Source organism: Salmo salar, unplaced genomic scaffold (assembly GCF_965601325.2).
Source record: "Salmo salar unplaced genomic scaffold, fSalSal1 ptg000117l, whole genome shotgun sequence".
Classification (NCBI taxonomy): Eukaryota; Metazoa; Chordata; class Actinopteri; order Salmoniformes; family Salmonidae; genus Salmo; species Salmo salar.
In genome coordinates this window covers 475861-494297 of record NW_027675317.1, presented here as the reverse complement: position 1 = coordinate 494297, position 18437 = coordinate 475861, and the positions used below count along the sequence as shown (strand labels likewise).

Here is an 18437-nt window from a genome sequence, read left to right as displayed (position 1 = left end):
ATGAGGCAGTGATCGCTGAGATCCTGATTGAAAACAGCAGAGGTGTATTTGGAGGGCAAGTTGGTCAGGATAATATCTATGAGGGTGCCCATGTTTACAGATTTAGGGGTTGTACCTGGTGGGTTCCTTGATAATTTGTGTGAGATTGAGGGCATCTAGCTTGAATTGTAGGACGGCCGGGGGTGTTAACCTCACTAGGGTAGGGGGCACTGTTTTCACCTCCGGATGAAAAGCGTGCCAAAGTAAACTTGGTAGATTTGGATAGAAAACACTCTAAAGTTTCCAAAACAATGTCTGTGAGTATAACAGAACTGATATGACAGGCGAAAACCTGAGAAAAATACATCCAGGAAGTGGGATTTGTTGTTGTTGTAGTTTTCCATTGACTGCCTATACAGATTCCATTGACTTAGGTCTCAAATTGCACTTCCTAGGGCTTCCACTAGATGTCAACAGTCTTTAGAAATAGTTTCAGGCTTGCATCCTGAAAAATGAGAGTGTAAGACCACTCTGAATGAGTGGACCATTCAGTATCTCAGAGATTTTTCATGCGCGAGACCGAGAGCGCACCTTTCTTGTTTACCTTTTATATTGACGACGTTATTGTCCGGTTGAAATGTTATATATTATTTAGGCTAAAAATAACCTGAGGATTGATTATAAACATCGTTTGACATGTTTCTACGAACTTTACTGATACTTTTAGGATTTTTCGTCTGGCTGTTGTGATTGCCTTTGAGCCTGTGGATTACTGAACAAAACGCATGAACAAAACGGAGGTTTTTGGATATAAAGAGAGACTTTATCGAACAAAACAAACATTTATTGAGTAAATGGGAGTCTTGTGAGTTGCAACGATATGAAGATCATCAAAAGTAAGTGATTCATTTTATCGCTATTTCTGACTTGTGTAACTCCTCTACTTGGCTGGTAACTGTTTGTAATGATTTGTCTGCTGGGCACTGTTCTCAGATAATCGCATGGTATGCTTTCACGGTAAAGCCTTTTTGAAATCTGACACCGTGGTTGGATTAACAAGAAGTTAATCTTTAAACCGATGTATAACACTTGTATGTTTTATGAATTCTTATGAGTATTTCTGTTTTTGAATTTGGCGCTCTGCAATTTCACTGGATGTTGGCCATGTGGGACGGTAGCGTCCCACACCCCCTAGAGAGGTTAAGCATATCCCAGTTTAGGTCCCCTAACAGAACAAACTCTGAAGATAGATGGGGGCCAATCAATTCACATATGGTGTCCAGGGCAGCTGGGAGCTGAGGGGGGTCTGTAACAGGCGGCAACAGTGAGAGACTTATTTCTGGAGAGATTCATTTTTTTAATTAAAAGCTTGAACTGTTTGGGCTTAGACCTGGAATGTATGATAGAACATTGCAGGCCATCTCTGCAGTAGATTGCAACTCCTCTCATTTTGATGGAAAATGTTGTAGTTGGGGATGGAAATTTCAGAATTTTTGGTGACCTTCCAAAGCCAGGATTCAGACACGGCAAGGACATCAAGGTTGGCGGAGTGTGCTAAAGCAGTGAGTAAAACAAACTTAGGGAGGAGGCTTCTGATGTTAACATGCATGAAACCAAGGCTTTTACGGTTACAGAAGTCAACAAATGAGAGCGCCTGGGGACACACAGGGCCTGGGATAACGTCTACATCACCAGAGGAGTAGGATGAGGGTACGGCAAAAGGCTTTCAGAACTGGTCGGCTCCCTCTAGTCAGGTTATAGTGACGACTGGCTCCCTCCCTCTAGTCAGGTTATAGTGATGACTGGCTCCCTCCAGTCAGGTTATAGTGATGACTGGCTCCCTCCAGTCAGGTTATAGTGATGACTGGCTCCCTCCAGTCAGGTTATAGTGATGACTGGCTCCCTCTAGTCAGGTTATAGTGATGACTGGCTCGCTCCCTCTAGTCAGGTTATAGTGATGACTGGCTCCCTCTAGTCAGGTTATAGTGATGACTGGCTCCCTCCAGTCAGGTTATAGTGATGACTGGCTCCCTCCAGTCAGGTTATAGTGATGACTGGCTCCCTCTAGTCAGGTTATAGTGATGACTGGCTCCCTCCAGTCAGGTTATAGTGATGACTGGCTCCCTCCCTCTAGTCAGGTTATAGTGATGACTGGCTCCCTCCCTCCAGTCAGGTTATAGTGATGACTGGCTCCCTCCAGTCAGGTTATAGTGATGACTGGCTCCCTCCAGTCAGGTTATAGTGATTTTGGGGCTCCCGAGTGGCGCAGCGGACACTGCATCTCAGTGCTTGAGGCTTCACTACAGACACCCTGGTTCAAATCCAGGCTGTATCACAACCGGCCGTGATTGGGAGTTCCATAGGGCGGCGCACAATTGGCCCAGCGTTGTCCGGGGTAGGCAGTCATTGTAAATAAGAATTTGTTCTTAACTGACTTGTCTAGTTAAATAAAGGTTACATTTAAATACATTTAAAAAATAGAGTTTCATGACAAACCATTTTTTACAAATCCGGCAAGGCACCAATTTTGAGAAGGGTTTAAAACAAAGGTTTCAAACCAATTCATGAATGTAATTGAATCTAGGTATGTCTTGCCTTTAATGTAATGGCATGAAAAACAATTGTCTGAATATTATACAATGACTTATCAACAGCTCTAATAATTTGCCTCCACAGGAAATCTACACTGGCAGTTATAGAATATACTATATATCCTAGAAACCTGGTTAAACTATCATTATGACATCCTGGATGAATTCTAGAATATACTATACATCCTAGAAACCTGGTTAAACTATCATTATGACATCATGGATGAATTCTAGAATATACTATATAGCCAAGAAACCTGGTTAAACTATCATTATGACACCATGGATGAATTCTAGAATATACTATATAGCCTAGAAACCTGGTTAAACTATCATTATGACATCATGGATGAATTCTAGAATATACTATATAGCCTAGAAACCTGGTTAAACTATCATTATGACATCATGGATGAATTCTAGAATATACTATATAGCCAAGAAACCTGGTTAAACTATCATTATGACACCATGGATGAATTCTAGAATATACTATATAGCCTAGAAACCTGGTTAAACTATCATTATGACATCATGGATGAATTCTAGAATATACTATATAGCCTAGAAACCTGGTTAAACTATCATTATGACATCATGGATGAATTCTAGAATATACTATATAGCCTAGAAACCTGGTTAAACTATCATTATGACATCCTGGATGAATAAATTTGAGTGGTTACACTCCTCCTTCCCCCATCCCTCAGCTGTTTACCAAACCAAGCCTCTGGGCAGCCATTTTGTTACTGTTTAAAAAACCCACACAACCCAGCAATCTGCAGTTCATACAACAACAAAGCTGTCATTCCACCACTGTTTTGGTTATAAGATGATTATGGGGTTGGAGAAATGTAACTACTTTCAAATTCATAGACTGACCTATGGATGCAAGGACTGACCATCCATGATATCAACATTATAGTTTTAACTATGTTGAGGCTATACAGTGTTGGTTTACATTTCTAAACATTGGAGTAAAAAAAAGCTTATTTGGGGTTCTGATGGGGTACAACAGTCGAACTAAGCTCATGAGGCATGTGTTATATTCTTCAAGAATCAATGGCTATAAATTAATAATTTAAAAGTCGCAATATGGATGTAGCTATTGCATATTTCAGCTTTAACATCACACATCAGTTCAACAACTGCAGAGTTTGTGACTCTGTATTTAAGACAGTACTTACTAGTGTTTATCAGGGCCCGTTCATTGTTAAAACCATTGGATGCCTTAACATGCCTTTGGGAAACCGGGCCCAGATATCCAGATTCTTCCTCTTCTTCCTTCTTCGATGTGACAGTCATCTCCCCCTCCTCTTCCACTCCATAAACTGCATCTTCCTCCTCTTCTTTTACAGTAACATCCTCCTCCTCTTTCACTCTGAACGCATCTTCCTCTTCTTTTACTGAAACGTCTTTCTCTTCTTCTTTCACTGTAACAGCCTCACCCTCTACTTGTTTTTGCATTGAAACAGCCTCCTCTTCCTCCTCCTCTTTGACGAGAGCTTCTTTCTCCGTCCAACAGACCTCTTCTTTAGCAGGAGGAGAGTAGCTTAGTGAGCGCATGGTCGGAGATGTTAGCTAGCTAGGCTAATGCTAACTTAACCAGCCCGCTAGCTGAATAATAACAACAACACCGTAAATATGAAATTAAATCGGATAACTAACTAGACGACAGTAGTGGGTTTAAAACACAGTGGCTAATATACACGAAAGCATCTAAAGAGCTTTATTGGTTTGGCTATTTTGTCTAGCAAGCTACTGAGGTGGCTGACTAACTGTTGCTGCTGTTGAAAGAAGCGTTCCGTCCACTACATTATACGTCACACCAACAGCATTACCTTAAATTCCCACACCGCCATCTGCTGACTGGAGTGGGTAACATAGTTGAGTAAAATGTATATTATAATGTTCAGACAAAAAGTTAAACGGTAGGAACTTCCTGAATTGGAATTACCCCTCTACACATGTACTGCACTGGAATTATCCCATTGGCTGGCAGAAACGTGCAGTTTCGTTTTTATTGGGCCATCAAAGCTGTGTCAGGGATTTTTGTGATTGGTTCCATTTCAGTCACATGTGCATAAGGGAGAGGTGGTGTCTGATGTCTGCAGGTCAATGCAACTGAGAAATATGATCCTTGTAATTATTCTCTGTGAATATCAGCAGTGGTAATGATTGTGAAATATGATCCTTGTAATTATTCTCTGTGAATATCAGCAGTGGGAATGATTGTGAAATATGATCCTTGTAATTACTCTCTGTGAATATCAGCAGTGGTAATGATTGTGAAATATGATCCTTGTAATTACTCTCTGTGAATATCAGCAGTGGTAATGATTGTGAAATATGATCCTTGTAATTATTCTCTGTGAATATCAGCAGTGGTAATGATTGTGAAATATGATCCTTGTAATTATTCTCTGTGAATATCAGCAGTGGTAATGATTGTGAAATATTTAGTTCATTTCATCAGAGCAACATGATAATTAATGATTTCTGAACAACCATTTTTTATTTAATGTCTATTAAGAATATCTGATCAACTTTATTTCACTTGGTGATGTTTCATTATAGAGAACATGACATGACATGACATCTACAGTGGTGATGTGTCATTATAGAGAACATAACATGACAATACATGACATCTACAGTGGTGATGTTTCATTATAGAGAACATAACATGACAATACATGACATCTACAGTGGTGATGTTTCATTATAGAGAACATAACAATACATGACATCTACAGTGGTGATGTTTCATTATAGAGAACATGACATAACAATACATGACATCTACAGTGGTGATGGTTCATTATAGAGAACATAACAATACATGACATCTACAGTGGTGATGTTTCATTATAGAGAACATGACATAACAATACATGACATCTACAGTGGTGATGTTTCATTATAGAGAACATAACATGACAATACATGACATCTACAGTGGTGATGTTTCATTATAGAGAACATAACATGACAATACATGACATCTACAGTGGTGATGTTTCATTATAGAGAACATGACATGACAATACATGACATCTACAGTGGTGATGTTTCATTATAGAGAACATGACAATACATGACATCTACAGTGGTGATGTTTCATTATAGAGAACATAACATGACAATACATGACATCTACAGTGGTGATGTTTCATTATAGAGAACATGACAATACATGACATCTACAGTGGTGATGTTTCATTATAGAGAACATAACATGACAATACATGACATCTACAGTGGTGATGTTTCATTATAGAGAACATGACATAACAATACATGACATCTACAGTGGTGATGTTTCATTATAGAGAACATGACAATACATGACATCTACAGTGGTGATGTTTCATTATAGAGAACATGACATGACAATACATGACATCTACAGTGGTGATGTTTCATTATAGAGAACATAACAATACATGACATCTACAGTGGTGATGTTTCATTATAGAGAACATAACATGACAATACATGACATCTACAGTGGTGATGTGTCATTATAGAGAACATAACAATACATGACATCTACAGTGGTGATGTTTCATTATAGAGAACATAACAATACATGACATCTACAGTGGTGATGTTTCATTATAGAGAACATGACATAACAATACATGACATCTACAGTGGTGATGTTTCATTATAGAGAACATAACAATACATGACATCTACAGTGGTGATGTTTCATTATAGAGAACATAACAATACATGACATCTACAGTGGTGATGTTTCATTATAGAGAACATGACATAACAATACATGACATCTACAGTGGTGATGTTTCATTATAGAGAACATGACAATACATGACATCTACAGTGGTGATGTTTCATTATAGAGAACATGACAATACATGACATCTACAGTGGTGATGTTTCATTATAGAGAACATAACATAACAATACATGACATCTACAGTGGTGATGTTTCATTATAGAGAACATGACATAACAATACATGACATCTACAGTGGTGATGTGTCATTATAGAGAACATAACATGACAATACATGACATCTACAGTGGTGATGTTTCATTATAGAGAACATGACAATACATGACATCTACAGTGGTGATGTTTCATTATAGAGAACATGACAATACATGACATCTACAGTGGTGATGTTTCATTATAGAGAACATAACATAACAATACATGACATCTACAGTGGTGATGTTTCATTATAGAGAACATAACATGACAATACATGACATCTACAGTGGTGATGTTTCATTATAGAGAACATGACATAACAATACATGACATCTACAGTGGTGATGTTTCATTATAGAGAACATGACAATACATGACATCTACAGTGGTGATGTTTCATTATAGAGAACATGACATAACAATACATGACATCTACAGTGGTGATGTTTCATTATAGAGAACATGACATAACAATACATGACATCTACAGTGGTGATGTTTCATTATAGAGAACATAACAATACATGACATCTACAGTGGTGATGTTTCATTATAGAGAACATAACATGACAATACATGACATCTACAGTGGTGATGTGTCATTATAGAGAACATAACAATACATGACATCTACAGTGGTGATGTTTCATTATAGAGAACATGACATAACAATACATGACATCTACAGTGGTGATGTGTCATTATAGAGAACATGACATAACAATACATGACATCTACAGTGGTGATGTTTCATTATAGAGAACATAACATGACAATACATGACATCTACAGTGGTGATGTTTCATTATAGAGAACATAACAATACATGACATCTACAGTGGTGATGTTTCATTATAGAGAACATGACATGACAATACATGACATCTACAGTGGTGATGTTTCATTATAGAGAACATAACAATACATGACATCTACAGTGGTGATGTTTCATTATAGAGAACATAACATGACAATACATGACATCTACAGTGGTGATGTTTCATTATAGAGAACATAACATAACAATACATGACATCTACAGTGGTGATGTTTCATTATAGAGAACATGACATAACAATACATGACATCTACAGTGGTGATGTGTCATTATAGAGAACATAACAATACATGACATCTACAGTGGTGATGTTTCATTATAGAGAACATAACAATACATGACATCTACAGTGGTGATGTTTCATTATAGAGAACATAACATGACAATACATGACATCTACAGTGGTGATGTTTCATTATAGAGAACATGACATAACAATACATGACATCTACAGTGGTGATGTTTCATTATAGAGAACATGACATAACAATACATGACATCTACAGTGGTGATGTTTCATTATAGAGAACATGACATAACAATACATGACATCTACAGTGGTGATGTGTCATTATAGAGAACATAACAATACATGACATCTACAGTGGTGATGTTTCATTATAGAGAACATAACAATACATGACATCTACAGTGGTGATGTTTCATTATAGAGAACATGACAATACATGACATCTACAGTGGTGATGTTTCATTATAGAGAACATAACAATACATGACATCTACAGTGGTGATGTTTCATTATAGAGAACATGACAATACATGACATCTACAGTGGTGATGTTTCATTATAGAGAACATGACAATACATGACATCTACAGTGGTGATGTTTCATTATAGAGAACATGACAATACATGACATCTACAGTGGTGATGTTTCATTATAGAGAACATGACAATACATGACATCTACAGTGGTGATGTTTCATTATAGAGAACATGACAATACATGACATCTACAGTGGTGATGTTTCATTATAGAGAACATGACAATACATGACATCTACAGTGGTGATGTTTCATTATAGAGAACATGACAATACATGACATCTACAGTGGTGATGTTTCATTATAGAGAACATAACAATACATGACATCTACAGTGGTGATGTTTCATTATAGAGAACATAACATGACAATACATGACATCTACAGTGGTGATGTTTCATTATAGAGAACATAACATGACAATACATGACATCTACAGTGGTGATGTTTCATTATAGAGAACATAACAATACATGACATCTACAGTGGTGATGTTTCATTATAGAGAACATAACATGACAATACATGACATCTACAGTGGTGATGTTTCATTATAGAGAACATAACATAACAATACATGACATCTACAGTGGTGATGTTTCATTATAGAGAACATGACAATACATGACATCTAAGTAGCTGAATATGATTATGGACTAACACTTTGAAGGACACAACTCATGTTGTTCTGGTTAAACAGTGGGGATTTTTTTTACAATTAGGAAATAATATGTCATGTTTTACTCGTACCTCAGCCAGCATTGTGAATGGTTAGGAAATAATATGTCATGTTTTACTAGTACCTCAGCCAGCATTGTGAATGGTTAGGAAATAATATGTCATGTTTTACTAGTACCTCAGCCAGCATTGTGAATGGTTAGGAAATAATATGTCATGTTTTACTCGTACCTCAGCCAGCATTGTGAATGGTTAGGAAATAATATGTCATGTTTTACTCGTACCTCAGCCAGCATTGTGAATGGTTAGGAAATAATATGTCATGTTTTACTCGTACCTCAGCCAGCATTGTGAATGGTTAGGAAATAATATGTCATGTTTTACTCGTACCTCAGCCAGCATTGTGAATGGTTAGGAAATAATATGTCATGTTTTACTCGTACCTCAGCCAGCATTGTGAATGGTTAGGAAATAATATGTCATGTTTTACTCGTACCTCAGCCAGCATTGTGAATGGTTAGGAAATAATATGTCATGTTTTACTCGTACCTCAGCCAGCATTGTGAATGGTTAGGAAATAATATGTCATGTTTTACTAGTACCTCAGCCAGCATTGTGAATGGTTAGGAAATAATATGTCATGTTTTACTCGTACCTCAGCCAGCATTGTGAATGGTTAGGAAATAATATGTCATGTTTTACTCGTACCTCAGCCAGCATTGTGAATGGTTAGGAAATAATATGTCATGTTTTACTAGTACCTCAGCCAGCATTGTGAATGGTTAGGAAATAATATGTCATGTTTTACTCGTACCTCAGCCAGCATTGTGAATGGTTAGGAAATAATATGTCATGTTTTACTAGTACCTCAGCCAGCATTGTGAATGGTTAGGAAATAATATGTCATGTTTTACTCGTACCTCAGCCAGCATTGTGAATGGTTAGGAAATAATATGTCATGTTTTACTAGTACCTCAGCCAGCATTGTGAATGGTGTCTGAGGCGATGACATACTAGACCATGGCAGTAAATCTAATACTTAGGTGTTTTTAGTCATGCATGAAAGGTCTGTGGTGGTTCTGTGGTTATAAGTTACTGACCTTGGAATACATTTCTGGCCATGCTGGCAGGGTCTGAATCAAACCCAATGTCCACCTGGTACACTGGCAGGGCCTGAATCAAACCCAATGTCCACCTGGTACACTGACAGGGTCTGAATCAACCCAATGTCCACCTGGTACACTGACAGGGTCTGAATCAACCCAATGTCCACCTGGTACACTGGCAGGGTCTGAATCAAACCCAATGTCCACCTGGTACACTGACAGGGTCTGAATCAACCCAATGTTAAGGGGAGGGTAGATTGGTCAAGAGGGTGATGATTATTGTTGTTCTACTGCCTGATTGTTATGCAACAACACTGTTTACAAAAGCTTTGTTAAAGAACAAGTTGTTGTTTGTGTCGCACTGCTTTGCTTTATCTTGGCCAGGTCGCAGATGTAAATGAGAACTTGTTCTCAACTGGCCTACCTGGTTAAATAAAGGTGAATTTGTTTAATTTTTTTGTTTCTTAATTTTTTTACAACATTAACAATGTCTACACTGTATTTCTGATAAATTGTATTATTATTTTAATGGATGAAAAATGTGCTTTCTTTAAAAAACAAGGACATTTCTAAGTGACCCCAAACTTTTGAACGGTAGTATATATCTACATGATGTATTGTTACACCATGTAGGAGCAGTATAGACCTAGTCTGTTCATTATATACATCTACATGATGTATTGTTACACCATGTAGGAGCAGTATAGACCTAGTCTGTTCATTATATACATCTACATGATGTATTGTTACACCATATAGGAGCAGTATAGACCTAGTCTGTTCATTATATACATCTACATGATGTATTGTTACACCATGTAGGAGCAGTATAGACCTAGTCTGTTCATTATATACATCTACATGATGTATTGTTACACCATGTAGGAGCAGTATAGACCTAGTCTGTTCATTATATACATCTACATGATGTATTGTTACACCATGTAGGAGCAGTATAGACCTAGTCTGTTCATTATATACATCTACATGATGTATTGTTAGTCCATGTAGGAGCAGTATAGACCTAGTATGTTCATTATATACATCTACATGATGTATTGTTACACCATGTAGGAGCAGTATAGACCTAGTCTGTTCATTATATACATCTACATGATGTATTGTTACACCATATAGGAGCAGTATAGACCTAGTCTGTTCATTATATACATCTACATGATGTATTGTTACACCATGTAGGAGCAGTATAGACCTAGTCTGTTCATTATATACATCTACATGATGTATTGTTACACCATGTAGGAGCAGTATAGACCTAGTCTGTTCATTATATACATCTACATGATGTATTGTTACACCATGTAGGAGCAGTATAGACCTAGTCCTATAGCTAGTCCTATATTATTTTATACTAATACAATTGCTCAGAGAAAGAGATTTAGTTTAAAATGTAATTCTCAAAAGGTTGGGGTCTGAATTATTGCCTCCCATGTTTTCAGTACTCCAGCACCCTCCCCTTGGGAGAATAACGACACTGAAATGTTTTATGAGATTAGAGAACACATTGGGTGGTATCTTAGACCATTCCTCCATACAGAATCTCTCCAGGTCCTTGATTTATTTAGTCTGTCTTATGGACTGCCCTGATCAATTCAAACCACAGGTTTTCAATGGAGTTAAAGTCCGAAGACTGAGATGGCCATTGAAAATGTTGATTTTGTGCCCAATTAACCATTTCTTGGTGGATGTTGATGTGTTTTGCTGGAAGATCCTCTTATGGCCAAGTCTCAGCCTCCTAGCAGAGAGGTAACCAGGTTTTGGGCTAAAATATCCTAGTAGTGGGTAAAGTTAATTTATTTATTTCATACAGTAATTTTAGCTCATCTTTATCAAGGGTATCAATAACTAGGTGCTTATTTTGATATCTAGTTATTTGACTGAATCAGAAATACAGATGTGGAGTAGAGGTTAAGTTTGTTTTAAATTCTCAATAAAAAAATCTGAACTAATCAAACAACACTTGTTGCTCTTTGTACGTGTTGATATAATATTCATATTTAATGGAGAGAAAAAAACGTTTCCCTAAACTGCTTTATAATATTATAATTCAATGAAGAATAAAAAAAGTTTTCCCTCCTCAACTGCGTTTCCTCCCTCCAGACAGCAGATGGCGATATGTGTCTTTCAGGCGATGTTTCTAGTGTGACGTATAATTTAGTGGACGGAACGCTTCTTCAACAACTGCAGCCACCTCGGTAGCTCGCTAGCCGACAAAGTCGGAACATTCAAGTTCTTTAGACAATTTCGTGGTTTATTTGTCACTATGATTTAAACATACTTATGTGGAAACAACTTGCTACCCCATTTAATTTAATATTTACGTTGTAAGTCAACTAGCTGGCTGGTTAAGTTAGCATTAGCCTAGCTAGCTAACATCCCCGACCATGAGTTCACTAATCTACTCTCCTCCTGCTAAAGAAGAGGAGGTCTGCTGGACGGAGAAAGAAGCTCTCGTGAAAGAGGAGGAGGAAGAGGAGGCTGTTACAATACAAAAACAAGTAGAGGGTGAGGCTGTTACCGTGAAAAAAGAAGAGAAAGACGTTACAGTGAAAGAAGAGGAAGACGCGTTCAGAGTGAAAGAGGAGGAGGATGTTACTGTGAAAGAAAAGGAGGAAGATGCAGTTTTTGGAGTGAAAGATGAAGAGGGGGAGATTACTGTCACATTAGAGGAGGACGAAGAAGAGAAGACTGGAGAACTGATTAACACTAGTAAATACAGTGAGTACTATCTAATAAAACAGGGACATTGATCTGATTAACACCAGTAAATACAGTGAGTACTATCTAATAAAACAGGGACATTGATCTGATTAACATCAGTAAATACAGTGAGTACTATCTAATAAAACAGGGACATTGATCTGATTAACACCAGTAAATACAGTGAGTACTATCTAATAAAACAGGGACATTGATCTGATTAACACCAGTAAATACAGTGAGTACTATCTTATAAAACAGCGACATTGATCTGATTAACACCAGTAAATACAGTGAGTACTATCTAATAAAACAGGGACATTGATCTGATTAACACCAGTAAATACAGTGAGTACTATCTTATAAAACAGGGACATTGATCTGGTTAACACCAGTAAATACAGTGAGTACTATCTAATAAAACAGGGACATTGTTCTGGTTAACACCAGTAAATACAGTGAGTACTATCTTATAAAACAGGGACACAAACTCTGCAGTTGTTGAACTAATGTGTGATTTTTAAAAGGGCATTCTACACTCAAATATGTTTTTGTACTGTATGAATTGTTCATGACGTCCTTTCCTGTTGAAAAGTGATATAAATACAGTAAATTATAAACACACTAAAGGGAAACAAATAAATGTTTTGAGCAAAATAGTTTTTTTAGACAACTGCAAACTAGAAGGGGTGAGTGATGTCATAGTAAGGCCTTCAATGAGTTGGCTTGATGGGAAGTCGTGATGTCATCCAATAGGAGACTAATATTCATGTGAATATTCATTATTCTTTTTAAAATCCTTCCTGTTCTGTCAAGTATGTTGTTGATCATTGCTAGAAAGCCATTTTCAAGTCTTGCCATAGACTTTCAAGACAATTTAAGTCCAAACTGTAACTAGGCCACTCAGGAACATTCAATGTCATCTTGGTAAGCTCCTCCAGTGTAGATTTGGCCTTGTGGTTTAGGTTATTGTCCTGTTAGGACAGTTTTTTGTATTCAGATCTCTGAAATGCTCTCTACCTATGTAACATTTAGTGTCTCCTTGTGTTACGCTGGGAAAACAGTTTTCATGGGCACAGAAATACTAAATAATTTCAGAGTTTGCTAAATCCAATGGTAAAAACCGAGAGTCACCTTAACTTTATTGACAACACCCAAATGGATACTGTCATTAATGCGGTTCTTCAATAATTACACATAATACTTAATACTGTAGCTGTTTAGTTACAGTCACATGTTCAACTATCATCAGCTGATCCAGGAAATCATTTTCTGAATGACAGTCACATGACAAACATCACGACATGCAACAACAACCAAAGTGCTTCTTCATTCATTACTCTGGTAAAGACAGTTATGCTGTGCTGCACATTGGATCCAACATCCCTAACAAATTCATGTTTATAATGTGCTATTGTCTGGTTGATGTACTGTAGGGTCTCGTTAGTCTGTCTGGACACAGAGATACTTCGCTCATAATGTGTAGAGAACTGTTCCTTGATGGATAGGCTATTGTACAACACACAGAGCTATTTTCCTATATTCAGGACATTTAGAATGACAACACATTACAGAGTAGCCTAGTGGGATTATTCACAAAATCATCTGGTGATCAGGTTATGAAATGTCATGACAAAGACATGTTAGTTTCCATGTTTCACCTGAAATATTAAATGATTTATAGTCCTAGGTCTATGTTATTGTTAGGTGAAGTTATGGGTCCTACAGTAGGTCTATGTTATTGTTAGGTGAAGTTATGGGTCCTACAGTAGGTCTATGTTGTTGTTAGGTGAAGTTATGGGTCCTACAGTAGGTCTATGTTGTTGTTAGGGGAAGCTATGGGTCCTACAGTAGGTCTATGTTATTGTTAGGTGAAGTTATGGGTCCTACAGTAGGTCTATGTTATTGTTAGGTGAAGTTATGGGTCCTACAGTAGGTCTGTGTTGTTGTTAGGTGAAGTTATGGGTCCTAAAGTTGGTCTATGTTGTTGTTAGGTGAAGTTATGGGTCCTACAGTAGGTCTATGTTGTTAGGTGAAGTTATGGGTCCTACAGTAGGTCTATGTTATTGTTAGGTGAAGTTATGAGCCAATTTGTTAAACACTTGGTGTACAAACCCTCATTGTCAGGCTGATGGAAAAGCCAAAGAGCATTTTACTGGTTGAAGTGTTTTTTAAGTATAAAGCAGTTGATTTGCGACAATAACACAAACATATTAAGCAGGAGATTCAAACGAGCCTTACAATTATAATCCAAAGTAATGTGAAATGCACTCATAAGCAACCTGGAAAAGGAGGCTAATTTTGCTGTCAGCCTATGAGAACTCCCCTGAGTTTTCCCCCATGGTGGTGAATTAGTGAATAGACACAGAGCTTAATGTGAGTTTCCTTGAGTAGCACTCCTGATAGTGTGCTGTAATATTCAGAATACATTGTGAAAAATTTAAATCTTTGCTCACCATTTTTGCTCCATGCAGATATACTACATCCATAACTAGTGGTTTCCTCATTACCAGATATACTACATCCATAACTAGTGGTTTCCTCATGACCAGATATACTACATCCATAACTAGTGGTTTCCTCATTACCAGATATACTACATCCATAACTAGTGGTTTCCTCATTACCAGATATACTACATCCATAACTAGTGGTTTCCTCATTACCAGATATACTACATCCATAACTAGTGGTTTCCTCATTAGTTAAATGATTTGACCATTAAGACAGTTAACAGAAGTCAACTGTTGTACAACTTCATGGGTATGATCTGGGCATCACCTTTTACCTCAAATAAACAGTGGATTTCTGTTGTTGTGGGCCTTTAACCATCTGTCTGACTTTGTTGTTCTCACAGGAGAGAGACGTGACTATCGGGGATCCTCTGGGGAGCCTCAACAACCTCATGATGCTGACAGGGCAGAGAAGAGTCTCTCCACATCAGAACACCTCAAGAAACGCCAGCGGAGAACCACAGGGAAAAGATCTCACCGCTGCTTTGACTGTGGGAAAAGATGCACCTCATCAGGCATTATATCACACCGGAGAATTCACACAAGGGATAATTCTCACTGCTGCTCTGATTGTGGGAAATTTTTTAAATCTTCATCAGAACTCAAAATACACCTGAGAAATCACACAAAAGGAAACCTTACTTCTGCTCTGACTGTGGGAAGAGTTTTCCTCTGTCAACCAGCCTGATATCACACCAGAGAACACACACAAGAGAGAAACCTTATAGCTGTGATCAATGTGGGAGGAGTTTTCCTATTTTAATCACCCTGATATCACACCAGAGAACACACACAGGAAAGAAACCGTATAGCTGTGATGAATGTGGGAAGAGTTTTGCTTCACCTGGCGGCCTGACAGCACACCAGAGAACACACACAGGAGAGAAACCTTTTGGCTGTAATCAATGTGGGAAGAGTTTTACTCTGCTAAGCAGCCTGATATACCACCAGAAAACACACACGGTAGAGAAACCTTATAGCTGTGCTCAATGTGGGAAGAGTTTTACTTGTTCTAGCATGCTGACTAGACACCATAGAACACACACAGGAGAGAAACCTTATAGCTGCAATCAATGTGGGAAGAGATACTCTAGTAAAAGATCTCTGATTAAACATCAGAAAATACATGGAGTTGTTTCATGATATCAATGAAATAATGTCACAATGTAGAATGTTTAAACATTGTAGAAGGAGTATTTTAATGATGTCACAATGTAGAACCCTAAACGTTTGTCCCCTGTTCTATTGATTTCAACATGATATGGATATTAGCCTCAGGGGGAAAATCCAGGCTCTGAAATGGAAGAGTTACTATTTATGAGATTTAACAAAAAGTGACTAACAAAAAAAGAGTTCTGTTACACTTACCATATTGGTGACCCACTTGAATCAAAATGCAACACTTCAAAAGGTAGCTAGCTGTTTTCTACAAGTTGTCCTCTAACCAGGGATGTACACATTATTCCCAGATTCCGTGTGGTTTTTGAGCTGTTAGTTTTAACAGGACGTGCAACCTCATCTCCCTCCTCTCGGCACAATTGATTTCAACATGATATCGATGAGTTATGACAAATAAGTGTTGTGTTCCTTTGTTTAGGGATCCCTAAATTTAAATGCATCACTCCAAAATGTAGCTGACTGTCTTCTGCAGGTTGTCCTCTAACCAGTGAGGTAAAATATATCTCCCATTTCCATGTGTTTTTTGTTTTGTTGTGTTAGTTTGAAGAGCAGATTCAACCTGATTTCCCCCCAAATGGATATAAGATTTGTGTTTTGCGTTTAGCTAGTGCGTTGCTATGGATCTTTATTTATTTTGACTGCATGTTTTTCCGTATTGGAGATGAGTTTTGTTTGGGCTCGTTCCAGCTAGTGAGTTTTAGGAAGACGAGTGTTCTAGAAGCTAGTGGGATTTAGGATTCTATAGAAAGAAAAAGGAGAAACTAATAATCCTATTGTATATTATTATTTAGAAATACGTGTTTTTTCTTGTTTTTAATTGTTGACATCCAGTAGACACCATGTTTATATTGGTGAAGGTGAAGCATTGTAGTTGATTATCATGTGAAATGGAAGTTGTTTTCTGTTGGTGGTGAGCAAATTTGTCCAAAAGAAATGTAGGATATATTTGTTGTCTTAAGGGGGAAGGTGTTACAGGCTTTGGTTTTTCCATTTATGTTTTGAAGTTGGACTTTAGCACGTCTAGCTCGTTAGCACGTCTAGCTCGTTAGCCCGTCTAGCTTGTTAGCACGTCTAGCACGTCTAGCTCGTTAGCCCGTCTAGCTCGTTAGCCCGTCTAGCTCCGTCAGCACGTCTAGCTCGTTAGCCCGTCTAGCTCGTTAGCCCGTCTAGCCCGTTACCACGTCTAGCTCATTAGCTCGTCTAGCTCGTTAGCACGTAGGACGCACTGATTGGTGTCACCTCGTTAGTCAGTATGTGTTACACCTGTGCTGGCTTGTCCATCTCGTTAGTGGGAAGGTGTTTCACCTGAGCTGGTCCAGGTTCTATTTAAGAGTGTCTGGCCCAGTGCTCCAGTTGTCTTGATACATGTGGAGAGTCAACACCTTTAGTTGCTCCACCTTTTTGGTTTACTTCCTGTCTTTAAGTTTGGTGTGGGTTTTTCTTTTGTTTTCCTCTTCTTGGGCAGATTTAGTGGGTCTCATGGTGGGTGTCTTTTAGGTCCCAGTTGTTGTTACTAGTCAACTTTTAGTGGACACTGAGAGCAAAAGTGAAACATTATGTTATAATACTTTTATTGCATCAAATGGTTGTTTTATGCAACAGAATAGAGGGTTCTTATAACTATTGTCTCTGTGTTCTACTGAGGATGGGCCTCTGGGAGAAAACACTGACAGGAGATTTACAATGTCTTTTGGGTGATAAAACCTAAAGAGACTGCATTCCAGAACATGAGTTAATGTTTCTGTTCTATATGGTACCAGGGAGAGATGACCCCAGGGCCAGACCCTGCTCTCTACATAAAGAGTACTGTTTTTACAGCAGATAAGTGAATAAAGATTTAGTTTAAGAATAACTCTGACTTGTGTGATAAGTTTGTCTCCTCAATTGATATTAAAGAAATTAACCACCACATTTGGCGATGGGGATGTGAATCTTGACTTGGTGACCGCTCCTGGTGACCTGGGTAAATGGTGCACAAGGGATCCCTCAAACATGGGATCTCAGGGAGACCACACTTCAGGAACGGAGCAGATGGACCCACCTTTGATCTGAGAGGCAGCGAGCCGAGTGGATACCATCAG

General features: G+C 38.0%; 1 long non-coding RNA gene across 1 annotated transcript; it reads left to right on the top strand.

Annotated features, from left to right (window-relative positions):
- The first annotated feature begins 12137 nt into the window (after window positions 1-12137).
- Window positions 12138-18208, top strand: LOC145866039 (uncharacterized). Its single transcript, XR_014383128.1, has 2 exons — window positions 12138-12682; window positions 15522-18208. It is a non-coding gene; the product is annotated as an uncharacterized LOC145866039 (long non-coding RNA).
- The last annotated feature ends 229 nt before the right edge of the window (window positions 18209-18437 follow it).